The 16585-nt window shown below is 39.6% G+C and overlaps 1 protein-coding gene across 6 annotated transcripts in view; it reads left to right on the forward strand.

The window, feature by feature from the left end:
- NFYC (nuclear transcription factor Y subunit gamma) overlaps positions 1-16585 on the forward strand; it is a 63552-nt gene that overhangs the window by 7507 nt on the left and 39460 nt on the right. Inside the window, exon 1 of one of the 6 annotated variants that reach the window (XM_032635119.1) lies at positions 5247-5495. The exons of 4 other annotated variants lie outside the window; for them this stretch is intronic. The gene's annotated coding sequence lies outside the window, so the exon portion shown is untranslated. Of the gene's footprint in view, positions 1-5246; positions 5496-16585 lie in introns of those variants that run through there. One more of the 6 variants, XM_032635123.1, reaches the window with a different exon arrangement.

Raw genomic sequence — 16585 nt, forward strand, 5'->3', positions numbered from 1 at the left:
ATTTACTGAGCACCAGCACCATGTTCCTTATTCTAACGATGTTATCGTTGCTCAAAATGTTTCTGGGACTTCTTTGGGGATTATCTTCAGAACATCTGTCAGATACTTTAAGATATGTGTCGACATACCTTTTTTTAAACCTTGAAGGTGATTTTGATTTGCTAAATAGCAAATAGTTGTTCAGAACCAAGTCAGGTGAAAGATACGGGTCAGAAGTTACAATCCGGCAGCCCTCAGTTTTCTTTGATCTGCTTATACGTTTTTAAAAAAATTGAAACAAAATGGAAAGATTTAACATTAAACAATCTGGTTTCCTTTTTCTTTTCTTTTTTTTTTTAAAACCAGACAAAATGATACTATTTATGAAGCCGTTGCAAGGGTTCTGGAAGACATAATGAGGGTAGTGGCACAAGGAATGGGCATAATGGATGTTCTCTGTAATGCTATTTACAATATTTTAAAATTGAAGACATTGAAATTATTAAGTAATATGGAACTGATTAAAAAATTATATCCATTCAGTGGAATATCATTCAATTATTATAAATGATACAGGTCTGTATTTGATAGGGAAAATTATTCACATTATTTAAGTGAGACAAGATTACAAAACAGTTTGTATAGTATTTTTGTATGGTATTATCTAATATTGGGGGGACTAACTCAACCTCACATCTCATTTACATGAGAAAAACTTCTAAAAGTATAACCCAAAATACTAATGCTGCTTGATTCTGGCTGCTTGGATTAAAGGTGTTCTTAAAAAAAAAATACCCCAATCCCACTAACTTATAACAACATAAGTGCAAAACAAACTGCTATATACCTCCATCTCATCAGCTTAGTATATAATAAGGCACACAACAAGTTTAATAGTCAAATGAATATGGCTTCGTTTCCCCATCTCAACATATGAGAAGTTCATTTTTCTCTAGAGATTCTCTTCTATGATATTTCCTGGGACCCACAGGTTTGCTTACTAGTCCAAAAGGGTCAGTTAAGGACACCATCAATAAAATGTTCAGGCCGCTGAAGAGCCCAGTTTCTTTGCTGCTCTTTTTGCTTCTGCTGCAATACAGTGTAACCTTCAAGATCAGGTAATCTGGGGTACTGAGCAAGACCCTGTCCTTGGCAGGAATTGCCATGGTGGTTGAGGCCAACTTCTGCCATAACTCTGGTTCTTTAGTCATTCTTCAGGATGCTATATCAGGGGTTATGCTAGCATCAACTTTTTGTGTCCAGGATCTGGCTTTTGCTTCTTTTATTGAATCTGAAGCTCTTACCGCAGTGGACCAGCATTCTTCCATAGCCCTCATCAGTTGGAGTTCAGTACTAGCTGCCCCCTACCACCCCCACCATTGGCTGCGCCGCATGGCTTGTGGGATCCTTGACCAGGGATCGAACCCAGGGCCCTGGCAGTTAAAGTGCTGAGTCCTAACTACTGGACTGCCAGGGAATTCCCCAATAGCTGCCCCTTTAGATGAGACATGCACTCTCCAGTTTTCATCAGTCCCCACTACTCCCTGTTATTTCATTGACACTATGGCTAAGGTCAGGTGTGATTTATATCTCTGTACTGAGCACTGAGGATATATGTAGATATAAATAAGACACAGTTGCTGCCTTCAAGAAGCCTTCCTCTGATAATAGAGACATGGTAAAATGTAATTATATGGTAGGTGCTATAGTCAAGTGTATATTTAAATATTAATTGAATACCTACCACATGCTAGGTATTAATGCTCAGTGCTTTAACTCACTAAAGCCTCAACACTTCTGTGAGTTGGTGTTATTTTTTCATTTTACATGAAGAAAGTGAAATGTTACTTGTTTCATTTTAAACATGAAGTGAGCTCAGAGATGGTTAAGTAACTTAGCCTAGGTCATACAGCTAGTAAGTAGGTAATTGTGATTCAAAATCAATTTTCTGACTAAGCGCATCAGTTCCCACCCTGCCTTCTTTGGGAGCATTAAAGCTTGACCCATGTAACCACATGCACTCGTTTTGTCTCAGGGTGTTTATTAGGGCAAGATGATGCAATTGTCTGGTGTAGAGGGCTGTTGAGTTGCAGGACCGGGGAAGAATATGAGTTAGAACCGCAGAGATCCAATGAGGCTCTTAGTCCACCATAATGACAAGCTACAGAAAGCTATCCTAAGTGAGAGTGCCAGGTGGAAATTCTAGGATAATTTGAGTTATCTTCTCACTAGTGGCTTGAATTCTACTAAGGTGACTGTTGATGAGAAATAGGAATTGAAGTGTTTTTCTTGCAAACTGCCAAGAACTAATAAAAAGTATGCCAAAGACCTTCACAAAGTATCAAGAGACATGTTTGGTTTAATCTGGTACATCAAAAGCAGAATCAAAGGGTAGGCTTTTGGAACAATAATCAGACTTCAGCCAGGATTGGTGGTGAAAGGCACGGATTTCCGGCATAAAAACTGGGGAAGAGTTTTAGTAGCAGCTGGGAAGTCCTCCTGTACTGCCCCCTTTATGGCTCAGGAGTTTCTTTCTGCAGGGTTGCAGGGTATGCTGGAGATAGAAGAGAGACATTGCGTTGTGGTAGCTTTGGGGCCCTAAGGAGCTAAGCTTTTCTGAATCTTAACCGCTGCGTAAAACAAGGAATTTGGATTGGGTGACCTTTAGTACTTTACTTTTTTTTTCAATGCTTATTCAGACACAGTACAGTATACTTTATATATGCTGGTTCATTTAATCCTTACAGTGGCTCTGTGATATAGATGGTGATATTCATATATTAAGATGAGGAAACTGAGGCTCAGGGTTAGCCCAGTGTCATACAGTTAATAAGTAGAGGAATCAGAATTTGAAACTAGCTCTGCCTGATTTCCAAGTGTTTATTGTTTTGCCGTAGTGACACTAATTAATGATCAGTGATGTGAACATGTTTTCCATATTCCTGTGCCTCCCACCCTTCAAAGGAGCTTCTTTGCTTCCTTGCAGCTGATTTGACCCCCAGTGTTATGAGGTTAAGAGGGGCTCTAGTGTGAATAAGGCACACAACTGGCCTGTTGGCTTTCTGCCTTCTCTTCCGAGTCTGGTAGCTATTCAGAAGCTGTGATCTAAACTTTTCAGAAAAGAGCTACAATACCTATAGCTCTTTGTAGCTTCAGGAATCATCCAACAGTGCACCCTGTTAGCATAACTAAGCTCTTATTTAGATGCCATAGTGAAATTGCCATGCAGTTCCTTAATATTTTAATGTATAGTGTTTTTAATAATTTAGTTGTTTCAAGTCCTTATAAATTATACAAGTGATTTGCTACTGGTTAAATGTTTCTAGTAGTTTAGTAATAAAATTTGTATCAACTTATAGAGTGCTGTTTGTCAGATACTTAGCTAGATCTCTAACCAACATATCAAATTAAACATTAGTCAAATTTGTAATTTTTAAATTAGTGAAGTTGGGTGTAATGATTTATGCTACCTATACATACAGTCAGCTTCTATCTGTGAATGCTGAACTCAGATACAGAGGGCCAACAGTATTACACCATTTAATATAAGGGACTTGATCATCCTTAGATTTTGGTAAATGCAGGGGTCCTGGAACCAGTTCCCCATAGATACCAATGAAGGACTGTATATGACACCTAAGAATTTCCTTGGATGTGCCCTGAGGTGCTCCATGTCTTGGTAAGCAGTGTAGAGCCATGGGAAGAGTACCACCCTAAATGGGACCTGAGTTTGACTCCTAGATGAATGGCTAGGGGCCAGTTGCTTAACTTCTCTGCACCTCACTCTTTCTCGAAGAGAAGTTAATATGGCAAAGTGAATGGACAGTCTGCCTTGCCTCTATTTCAGTGACCTGCTGGATCTCTGCATATGCCTATAATGACCTCTCATGTAAGATCAACCAAGATTTTTCTAGAAAAGATCTCATCTGCCTGGCAAAACAGTTGTGTTGTTTAGTCCTGGGATACTTTGCTTTGATGAGAGGAAGCAGATATATAAGGAGATTGTTAAAGGACTCAGGTAATAGTGAGATGTTTCTATTTGAATATTAAAAGAATATATATTAACTGATTTTCACCATATTAGGAGGCTTCTCTTAAAACCTAAACAGTTGGGCCCACAATCCATAAACAAGTCTTTGACTGTCACTGGTTAAACTTCAGCACCCCAGAATGTCTTCAGTAACCACGATACTTATAATCTCTCTTGAGATCACCCCTGCTGCTTGTTCTTGAAAATGTGGTAGAAAAGTTTATCTTCTATGATATCAAAACTCTGTTATATTAAAAGCTAATCAGCAGCATTTTATAACCACCCTAAATAAATTAATCTATCAAACTATATTGTGTTTTAAACAATATATTCACTGATGTTCACTCATCTTTGCCAATTTTTTTCCCCCTTTATCATTATATTTCCCTCTTGGGTTCCTGGTAGACTTTTTGAAAATGCCACTGTCCCTGTCACTAACTTCATACATTATCCCAGAATTTTCCTATTTAGATTAGTTTGTATTTCAAAATAAAGTGATTTGTCGTGGTACTAAAGTGTGCTTTTAAAATTACCATGGACATAAAGATAGATGCCTTTTCAGAAATCTTGCAAACCATTGTATGACCATTGATATCACTGTTTGTTACTTTAAAGAATCTGTATTTTCTTTGGTGACATTGGATTTAGCCCACCCAGTTTTCTTTTTCTTCTTCTGTTAATGCTTAACAGAAAACTGAAGATAGTTAAGTCACAACTTTCCGACCTTGTGCACATTGCTTCTCTGGTTTACTGCCATAGGATACTGTAGCAGTATCTTACAGACATCTTTGATGGCCAATCAGCAGCAATTAAATTACCTTAAATTTTTTAAATGGAACTCTGACAGCCAATAAGAAATCCTTTGGGTGGGAACTGTAACAACCCTTTCGCATGCTTTTAAGAACAATTCTAAATTTTCAGTATCTTCTGTTTTGGAAGCACATATGGCCCTAGTGCATCTGCTGTGTGCATTTGCCAGGCATTTTGAAGCCTTAAGTTCCTCGTAGTTTGAAGTCTGGATCTGACCCCTGTTCTGCTTCTCAAGGTAACTTTAAAACAGGAAGTGTACAAAGGAGGTAACTGATGACGTGATCAGCCAATCATGGTTTTGTGTTCTTAGCTGATAACGCAGCTCAGCCAATGGGACCACTCTGGAGGCAAGGTTTGGTGTCAAATAGCATGCTAGATTGAATGCCTTTGACTGTTAAAGTGGAAGGAGGCTGCAGGGCTTCATTGGAGCCTCGGAGTTTTTCACTGAGGCAGGGGTCAGCTGAAAGACAAAGAAAAATGGCGAATAGTTTGCTGGGGGGTGGGGGGACAGCTGTTCGGGTTTTCACTGGAGTGGACATTCCAGACTCAGGTTTCTGCATCTCCTGCTGCCTTTTGTTTCCTCCGTCCTTTTTTGGGGGGGAGGGATAGGAGTGACTTAAATTCTCCCTGTCCGAGGAGATATAAATAACTACATGTAAAATTAATGCAGTTCCCGGTAAGTTTAATTCTTTGTTTTGTGTTAAAATGGTAGAAACTGTTTAGCTTCAGAGAGTGTAGACAAGTTGCACTGTTTCAGAAAATGGCCACTTTACATTCCATGCATACCTTTTGGTGCACCTAGAATACCTTGCTCTGTTTAGATTTTGCATGCCCTTCAACTAGGATTTCTTTTCCTAGTTGAGTATTGAGTAGAGCAGGTACATGAAGAAAGGCTAATCATTTTTCAGGGGCACACAGAAGCAAAGCACTTTCTCTTTGCATTCGGTAAACTTATCTGTTTTCCAAATAATTTTCCTTTGTTCAAGTGCACTGAAGCTATCCTACAGAATAAGCTGAGTTGTTGTAAGACTTTTTCTGTTTCCATGCACTTTGTTGACATTTGTGTTTTCAGAGGTGGAAGCAACACCATTGCTGTTCTAAATTCGTGTGAAAATATGATTTGCACTGATGCAGGTTCTAATGGTAAAGGCCCACATGCCAGTATGAAATTCTCCCATAACTTTTTGATTTACCTGTCTGCTTCTAGATTCTAATAAGTACCGATTAATTAAAAATCTTTGTTTTAAAATGCACATTTTAGCTTACAATGCTGGTTAGAAACATCTCCACTATATTGGCAGTGACAAGAGCAGATCTTTTTCTGCCAGTTTCACACATTTTGTCAGGTGTTGATTTGGTTCCTTTAAATGATGTGAGAAAAATGCTTTTCATTTTCTATATGAAATCTTTAAAATCCTAATTTACCTGCAGTTTGTGAATAGGAAAGTTAAGAGTACAGGCACCCTGTCTTTTGCCCTTGGTATTTTTTTTTCCCTCTCTAGGGATATGAAACTAATGTAGGTTGCTGGCTAATTGGTAACCAGCCTATTCTTGTGAATAGTGAAATCTTCCATGCCGTGTACTAAGATCTATAATACACTTGATTTGAAAAAGCAGTTCTTTGTTTTCTTTTTATTTGCAAATACGGAATGAAGGTCATTGGAACATTTCTGCAACAGACTCAGTATGGAGCAGTGAACTGGCAGCACTCAGCCTTTGGGTGGGGAAGAGGAGCAGGCCCTATTAGAGGAGAAGTTTGGAGGGTGTTGGTTTGCCTTCCCCTTGAGTAAAGGATTTACCTGAGAGGATCGGTAGGGGTTTAGATTTTGGGCTCTTGTAATTGGAGTGGTGTAGCAGTCAAAGTTGCTAGATGCAGGCCTCTGTCGTTGCTCGCAAAAGTGACCTTGAAAAACTGCCGAGGAGTTGAAAGATTGAAGGACAAAGTTTGTTTATGCAGATCTGGACTGAAAAGCTCTATTTAAGATGAAAAGAAGCTGTACTTCTGATGTTCAAGTCCAGTGGTTAGTAGGAATATGTTATAGATTCAAATTAGGAGTTTTCAAGCAATAAGACAATGGGGCTGTATTCATTCTCTCCCACTCTTCTTCATTCCCTCCCCCCAGCAAAAAAAATTTAAATCCTTTTTGGTATGATAGTTGAGTGAACTGCCTAACAGATTCAGAATTCCTTGCATGCTACCTTGTCTTCTATGTAATTTAGAGGGTTCTTAGTGAAGAATGGTATTTCAGGAGTTCAAGGTAGTTATGTTTGTGAAACTTCTTTTGGGAAATTGGAATGCTTATGGTAAGAAAACAGTCATTCTGGGAAAAAAAAAAAGGCAACGGTCATTCTGGGAAGTTAAGTCCTAAGAGAAAGGCATATGTGTTAAAGATTACGTTTTAACAGTTAATTATTTTAAATTTATTGTTTACAAGTCATTGATCTATATGTTACCAGTTACTCCAGTTTTTAATAATGGGATTAAAAAAACAGTTGTAGATACTGAATGAGCCTATTGGCCCTGGGAGAAGGCCTGGAGCGGGGGAGGCCGAAGGTAAATGGCTCACAGAATGAGGCCTAGATAAAACTCTTTAAATTAAGAACTTTGTGGATTTAGCGTCTTGGAAAGATATGTAGCTACTGCCTCTAGCCTGGGTTCTTAACCTTCTTAGGGTCATGGACTCTGAGAATCTGCCCTACTGCCTGGGAAAGTGCACCTAGGCATGCCTATGCAGAGCCCCTGGTGACTAAGATATTTCCTAGTATATGTTGAATGGTGTTAATATGATCTCCTCATTTAACACTTTAGCCAAATAAATGTTTCCCAGAGAAATGAAGAAAACTCTACTTCCATAAGGAGCAAAGACCTACAGCTAACTATAACTTAGGCTGGAGGGTGGGTGCGTGTGTTGGCCGGGGAGACTTAGATGGGGTCTGAGATTTGGGCGTTTATTTACTCTGATTACATTGTTTGAGGCAGCATTGTGCAGTAGCAAAAGCAGGAGACCTGTGTTCAGCTATCATCAGCTTTGTGAGCTTGGGCAAGTCAGCCATTTAGTGTCAGCTTCCTCACATGTAAAAATGGAACCTAAAAATAGCACCTTTCTATTTAGTGGTGAGTCTCAAATGAGATCATGTATGTCAAAGTGCTTTGCAAGTTGTGAAGTGCTGCATTAACGTTAGCTGTTACTAGTCTAAACTAGGGGTTAAATGCTCATGGAGTTAGCTGTGACATCAAAGAGAAAATGCCATTCTTTTAAAATGTTTACGAAAGAGTTTGTTTAAACCTGGTACATCTCTTTTTAATCTGGTTTCACATACTTTCACCTGCATATACCTGTTTCTGCTGACAGGACCCTATGTAATGCAGACATTGAGACCATCAAACATTCCTATGGAAGAATTTTAACCCTTCTGTCAAAAATTGAGGGCCTCTTAGAACAAGATGAAATGAGAACACTGATATTTTTAAAACCCTTGTTAGCTTTAGGAACCTCCCAGAATAAAAACTGGGAACCTGTTCTGATTGGATACTAAGATTTGCAGTATAATGCAGGTAGGTTGTGATATTTTCAGATGTTTACCAAGCAGGGGTTAACATTTTTAGTTTGTGCACCAAATATTTATAAAGTAAATGGGAGCCACTTTTTGTTTGCTTTGTGGTCATATGATCTCTTCTCTGTCAGTTTCAAACTGGGAGGTAGTTTTAGCTTGCAAAGTAGTAGTAAGCTAATAAATGTTGGGATGAAGACTTAAAAAAAAAATACTTGGTCTCATCAAAATATAAATGCGGGAATGCATTTCTCACAGTTGATACCTATTGTGAGATACATTTCCAGGGTAAACGGCGGGAACCCATGGAGGTTTCTTTCTCACCCATTTTACATGCCTGGTGCCATCTATTTTTAGGGTTCCCCACCCCCACGGGGGGTGGTGGTAGTGGATATTTTGTGATCTATTAGATTTCCTGTCCTATTAAGTAATTTCCTCTCAGGCGTGTTCAGTCAGCATTGATGTCTGCCTCCTTTCTGTGCATTGAAAGAATCATAAGAAGATGGAATAAGGTTTGGCAAAATTGGCATTGACCTCTGCAAGTAAAATTCTAGTTCAGGGATGTGTATGTTTGAAAACAGCAATCATGGTCACTGGGAACTTTTTGTTCCTAAAACAAGATGGGGGGTCTCCTTTTAAAGAAGCTGTATACTTTTGTGGAGGTTCCAGTAACCCAAAAAGCATTTTTAAAGCTAGTCATTTATACATGGTCGTCTTAGTGAAAGAAGTTATTTTTGCCTATCCCTATTCCCAATAAAATATGCAAACAGAGTTTATATAGTCTTAAGTTAGCCTAACGGAAATTATTTAGGGATCTAGCCTAGTTCCCTTGTTGTAAAGTGGGGAAGTTGAGGCCCAGAGAGGTTAGTTGTCTCAGTCTTTCAGCTTTTTAATGACTGGCCTTTTTAGTGGCTGGTCAGAGATTCAACTCCTGCTTAGTTCATTCTATGTTTCTTTTATTCCTCTAGGCTGTGTTTACTTCTTACTTTTCATATTTGTCTTCCTTTTTGGTACATCTTTGAACACAGAAGGAACAGAGAGAAAGTGGGCCATGGAAGAGGTTCAGAAGTCTTCATGTGGAGTCTGGTGGTTAGAAAGTCTTCTGTGGCAGCAGACTTACTGTCCCTTTTGGGATCCGAAGATCTCTTGCCTCAGCCAGTTGCTTATTCAGAAAGCTGAGAATAAGCTAGGAAGCTAATTGTACCCACCTGGCTAAGCTGTCCCAGAGAGCTGGGTCACTTACATGCATTACAAGGAAGTAAACTAAGGCACACAAATACAACACCTGCATGCCAGTTAGTCTTGTTGTTAACACACCTCAAGAACAAGCCAATTCCCAAACAGGTTTGGGCCTGCTCTTCGAGTGTGTCCTTAAAGCCAACCTGTATTTAATAAACAAAGATCCCAGGATCATTTTAAGGATTTGACAAGACTGAAATAGAAATCATTGTCTGTATACTCCCAAAATAATATTTTAACTATGCTAACTTTAATCTTTACTACCAGCAAAGTAGTATTATGTATCTGCACGTGTGTGTGTTTGGGTACTTGTAGGTTTGATTTTTGTTCTTATTTTGCATATTCTCTGGTAGAGCATAATCTACTTGAAATTTAAAAATTTTTCTCTTTTTACCATTTTCATATATTTGAACAAAAAGTACAGCTTATTGAAACAACAAGAGCTTGAATTATGTAACTTATGTTATATTTAAGTCCTGAGGTATACTGTGACTGAAAATTATAGTAGACACAGCTGGATGGTATCCACCTCATGCCTGCATTTTCCAGAAGCTTAGTTTCCTTTTTACTCTGTTCTTTCTGCTGCCGCTGTTGGGCCTGGCTCTTTAGAACTTAGATTCTACTTGCATTATCACCCTTATCTTCCTGTCACTCCCCTCGGCATCCCAAAGCCAGACTCCACTGTTCAGTAATTGACCAAAAGTTTTTCTCTAAGAGTATTTACTATAAATTACAGTTCTACACCCTGCAGTGAAAAAGGGCAGTTGAAGGATAAGAAATGAAGGTAAATTCCAGTGTAAAGACAGAACTAAAGGAAAAAAAAACCTTGTAAATGTTTAACTTTAAAGTGGCATAACATAGCTTGTGACCTTGTGTTCCTTAGTTCCGAGGAAGAAAGGAGACTAAAATAACCACAGCAAACAGCAGTGCTGATTCACTTGGTTATCCTTTTTTTCTTGGAGGTACTGTCATTTTGGTCTGTCTCTATAGTTTCAATTACATAGAAAACTAAAGAGAAGACCCTCTTGACTGGAAATATCCAGACACAATGAATTTTTCCTTTATCTACCTAAGCTATATAGTTCTTACCATTGAGAAAATACTAAAGTTGGACGCTTTATAGTTCTTTCACTAATTCACCTGCATGCATGTCTCATTTATGTGGAGATTTTAAAAATGTATACAAATAAAATTTTACTACAGGATCTAACAGTCTGATAGGGGAGACAGGTGATGTATATCAAGTATATGAAACTGCTATGGAAAGTACAAGCAAAGGACACAGAATTCAGAGGAGGGGAGACCTTTTCTTCTGGCTTAGGAATGAAGGAAGGCAGTTAGTTAACTGGGTGTTGGATTCAGGGAGGTAGGCACATGGGCACTTCAGGCATGGGGAACAGAAGGAGGAAGGTCATGATTCAGAAAGTGTAGTGTGGGCTGAAGAGAGCAGTAAATGGTCTAGTCTGCTTAGAACATAAGGAGATGAGTTAGGGACAGGAAGGAGTGGCAAAAGAAAGAAGTCTGAAGAAGTAAGTTGGGGTCAGATATTGGAGGGCCTTGACTGCCAGGCTAAGAAATTTGAACTGTCTCTGCTTGATAATGGGAAACCATTGGAGATTTTGGGTAATAGGTTGATGTGGCATTATCAGAGCTGTGCTTTTATAAGATGTATTAAGCATCATTATGTAGAAATGAGTAGAGGACAGTAGAAACAGTGAACATTATGCATTGAGTTCACATACTAGGTTCACAATCCTTAGGATTATTATGAGGGTTAAAAGAGACAGCAGTGTAAAAGGCTTAGAACCATACTTGGCACACACTCCTAAATGAATAGCATTAGCTATTACCGTCATCTTTATTATTACATGGAAGTGATGAGAACCTGAACAGAGATAGTGGCAATGTGAAGAAAGGTCAGGAGATGGACACTGTTATTACAAAGTTTAGCAGTTGATTAGAATTGAACGGAGTCTAGGATGACTCAGATTTCAAGCCTGAGAAACTGGAGGATAGAAACAGAAAAGTTAGAAGGAGCAGGTTTGGGGAAAGAAGATGATAGATGCAATTTTAGACAAAAGGAGTTTGAGTTCTGGGTGGCTTTCCAGTTGGAGATGTTTAGCAAGCAGGACTGGAACTTTGGAGAAGTACCAGAATTGGTAACATATGTTTGGAATTTAAGCTCATAAAGATCGTAGCTGAACCTGGAGAATGGATGGGAGAATCAAGGGAGAGCATGGGCAGAGGACCAGAAGAATAAAGCTTCTTGTTAATGATGGAAACGCAAAAAAGTTTGGCCCCTGCAGTTGAGACATCTAGAAATGAGTGTGGCAGAGTCCTCTAGGTCAGTGTTCTCTAAGCTCTTTTGATTGTGCACCCCTATTATCTGAGTGTACAGCTGTCATATATGAGTTAGTATTCTTCACTCTAAAAAGTCACTTGTTCTTTTTTGGAATGTTAATTTAGTTAAAACTAGAGAATATCTATATCTTCCCTTATCTAGGGAAACACAACAAAGTGAAGGTATCGCTACTAGCCCCACATTTTCCTCTGAATACTTAGAGTACCGTGCGTGATACACGATCTTGTCACAAGTTAAACTGAGCGAGGATATCAGTATCAGCCCATAGGTTAAATATTCAGAAAGCTAATACTAACACATTTTCTGTGTGTGCCTTGATCTGAAAAAGATTAGAAATACTGCCCTACGATCTGGCCTTCACTTTTTCTGAAGAAGTACAAGTATTTCCTTGAAATGTTATGCATTAGCTCCTTGAGATTAGTTATGTATATGTTTATGTCTGTGTGTGTGCATGCATCACCTCAAGCTTTCTTGTTTAAGCTCTAAGTATACACCCACATCTCCATACAATGCAAAGACTTCTTTTTTCCTGAATTGCATCAGGCTTAATCTTGCTGGTGTTAGCTTTGTAAAGTCTTAAATGACAGCATTCTGCATGAAGCCAACCATAAATACACAAGTAGGAATTTGGCAACATTTACTTAGCAAGTAATTTATATCCACATGGTCATGATAACACTGAAGAGCAGCACACACAATAAATTACCAGGAATAGGATAGCCTCATCTGTAGGATTTAGCAGATTTCTAGGCTAGGTATGTTGTAATTATCCTCAGTCTAAAATAAAGGCAATAAGAAACTTTTCGCTAGAGAAATAGTGGTAAATTTCCAGCCATCTTACTTGGTTATTTATATCTTGAACTCCATGATTATTTCTCTACTGGTAATTAATTGGCCAAATGCCCATGAAACTACCCTTGAAGGTAGTTAAGCAATGTGATGTGTTTGTATGAAACATAGTACTTTGCAGTTAATGGAACGATTTTTAAAGTTTTTGTCAAACAAGATAGGTGAACACAACCCTCTTTTCAGAACGAAACATAGTGCAAATAGATTATATACTAGTATGAGTACTACCAGTATGTTGGGAAATTGTCTTGTGTTAATCCTAAATTCACTAAGGTCAGATAACTAGTTGAAGGATTTCCAAATAGATATGAGGTTAGAATTGTGTTAGGTGTTCTATAGTGTTCTCTTCTTCCTTCCTCCCTTCTTTCTTCGTTGGGAAAGCTGTGTGCGGGCTTTCTCTAGTTGCAGTGAGTGGGGGCTACTCTTCGTTACGGTGTGCGGGCTTCTCATTGCAGTGGCTTCTCTTGTTGCGGAGCGCGGGCTCTAGGTGTGCAGGCTTCAGTGGTTGTGGCACGTGGTCTCAGTAGTTGTGGCCCGCGGGCTCTAGAGCATAGGCTCAGTAGTTGTGGCACACAGGCTTAGTTGCTCCATGGCATGTGGGATCTTCCCGGACCAGGGCTCGAACCCGTGTCCCCTGCATTGGCAGGCGGATTCTTAACCACTGCGCCACCAGGGAAGCCTGTAGTGTTCTTTAGCTGTGCAAATCTATACTTTGTGGTATATATTGGGCACCTCTTATATTTGAGTTCTTATCTTGAACCACAGAGATTGATGTTTTTAGATGAGTCATGGTGTTCTTAAATAATCAGTTGCTTTGTATTTCTTAGCTGTGATTTATAATCTTAGTTTTATCCCTAGTAAGGTAGTTGGAACAGGGATTTTGATTCTGAGAGTAATGGCTGCATAATTAGAATAACATTGTCACCATGTTCACAGTGTTGCAAAGGCTGTAATTTTGAAACACTGCATAGAATTTAACCAGATGATTCCTCCTATAAGTGTGCAGCTATGAAAACAGCTCCAGTAAGGGGGGCTAGGCTAAGGCTATTCCTCTGAACTATAGTGAAAAGATAGAGTGACTTCTCATCACCAGGCCCCCAGAGAGTGAACTTGATCTACTGGACCTTTTTATCTCTGCTCTTGGTTGGTGACCAGATATCCCCAAGTCCCAGTCCTTGTGGGCAACTGCAGCTTTAACAAGCTTGAAAAACTTAAGCTTTCCACTTCGAAATGTGTAAGAATCTGACATCTTGGCATTTTGGAGTACTTTATTTATTTATCTATCTATGGCTGCGTTGGGTCTTTGTTGCTGCATTCTGGCTTTCTCTAGTTGTGGTGAGCGGGGGCTGCTCTTCCTTGCGGTGCACGGGCTTCTCACTGTGGTGGCTTCTCTTGTTGCGGAGCATAGGCTCTAGGCACATGGGCTTCAGTAGCTGTGGCACGCGGGCTCAGCAGTTGTGGCTCGCAGGCTCTAGAGCACAGGCTCTGTGGTTGTGGTGCACGGGCTTAGTTGCTCCGCGGCATGTGGGATCTTGCCGGACTAGGGATCAAACCCGTGTCCCCTGCTTTGACAGGCAGATGCTTAACCACTGTGCCACCAGGGAAGTCCCTGGAGTACTTTTGTCCAGGAGAATGATCAGGAAAACTAAAGATAAAAGGCTTTATGGATTTATGTTCCAGGCTGAGAAGATCCACACGTTCTTAAATTCTTAGTCCTCTACTGAGTTATCAGTTCTGAAAGAGAGAAGAGAACATGCCGTGAAAGAGCACAAAACTGAGAATAAGGGCTTATGGGTTGTGGTTCTGGCTGTGGCATATACTTGCCCTGTAACCTAAGGCAAGTCCCTCAGTCTACCTGGATAAAGTATCTTTATCTGTCAGATGGGAATATTTAGTACCTGTGTTGTGTTTGCTGTGAAAAACAAATGAGATAATGTAAAGAAAGCTACTTTCCAAAGTGTAAAAGCATGTACAAACGCAAGGGATTAGCATAACCATCTCAGTTGCTTTGCATTCTTTGAAGTGATCTTTACATTCTCTGTTCCTGACAGCTGTATACACGGAGGTGGGAGATTTAGAGTTTGGTTGACTTGGAGGATTTGTTTATTCTCGTGCCCTTTCTTGCTTGCTTTCTTTTAACTTTCAAATCAATGCTAAAAGACACTAAGCAGAGGGCAGAATTCTGTGTGTCTGTGAATCAGCAGAACCCATACAGCCAAATCAATACAGCCAGGCTCTTGCTGACACTCTTATAACACCCTCCAGGTTTTTAATTGAGAATTCTCCAGTATTTAGATGGATTAACTCACCTGCACAATATTCCATTTTCCAGTGGAGTCTATGATTAGATAATTATGTACACTTCTGCTACATTTTCTAAAGTAGAACAGGTTTCTCCCCATCCCTACTCTTTTTTGACTTTTCCATTGTATTACGACCAAAGGTTATTGCACAGCTGAGCTCAGGTACTTGCAAGGGATTTCCCTGTATGCACATTTCAAAGAAAAGAACCCAGAGTAAAGTCAAAGATACTTGGGGTCTTGAAGTAGTTCTTGAGGAGCTTGTGTTTGTTTATTCAGTAGATGTGTCCTATTCATAGGTGCTACTGACTGTCTCCACTAGTGCAAGGCATGTTTCCCTTGAGGATGTGTCAGAAACAAAGATAGTTACATAAGAGCTAGGGAGAAAATAGGAGCATGGAAATTTTAGGCTTAAAAAATAATGTGCCTAATAATAATAATATTCAATATATTAGAAAGTGAATATGATGATTGTAGAAATAGATTTTATTGGGTGCCAGGAATGGTTTCTTGGGGAGAAAAAAGTTTAGTGGTCACTGGGTATATTTATTTCTTATAGTTGTACATACTGTGAGAGCAAGCTTCTTATCAGTGCTAGTCCCAAAAATCTTTGGTTTCAGTCCATGAGATAGTCTCAAAAATTACTGCTTTCAGAACATATTCCCTTTACTCCAAGATCTTGGATGGAGATAGAAGCAGCCAGAGCTCTCTTCAGAGCTCAGTGTTCTGTTGAATCTTTTTCTTGGTTGGTGGGACCAGATGGGGTAGGATGCTGCCTAGACTTCAGGTCTACTCTGCCTTCCTTCTGCAAGACAGAACAGCTACATACTTCCAGCTTACAGAAGTCTGAGGTGTACAAGGAGACACGTTCTAAGAATTTTTATATTTTTGGACTTGTCTAGAGGGAGAGCCTGCATGGCTACTGATCATTGACATCCCCAAGGATTTAAGTTAAGAGCATTCCTAGTCATTTCCATCTTGAATTCTTTATTTGGAACTAGTACATTCATTCTAAATTTAATAGTTTAAAGGGCTTTAAAAATTATTTTATGCTTATAAAAGAGATGGAAGAAGATTTCTTACTGCATTTGTTTCCATGCATCTGATGCAGGACTCTTAGGACACGTGTTAAAAATAAAGTAAGGGGCTTGCCTGGTGGCGCAGTGGTTGAGAGTCCGCCTGCTGATGCAGGGGATGTGGGTTCGTGCCCCAGTCTGGGAGGATCCCACATGCCGCGGAGCGGCTGGGCCCCGTGAGCCATGGCCGCTGAGCCTGCGCGTCCGGAGCCTGTGCTCCGCAACGGGAGAGGCCACAACAGTGAGAGGCCCGCGTATCACACACACAAAAATAATAATAATAATAAAGTAAGTAGTCTAAATTAGAGAGAGAAAGAAGCAAATTGGGTTACTTGTTACAATACGTGAGGGAGATTTGTGTTTGGGCTTGGTACTGTGTTTGAGACTA

Source organism: Phocoena sinus, chromosome 1 (assembly GCF_008692025.1).
Source record: "Phocoena sinus isolate mPhoSin1 chromosome 1, mPhoSin1.pri, whole genome shotgun sequence".
NCBI lineage: Eukaryota > Metazoa > Chordata > Mammalia > Artiodactyla > Phocoenidae > Phocoena > Phocoena sinus.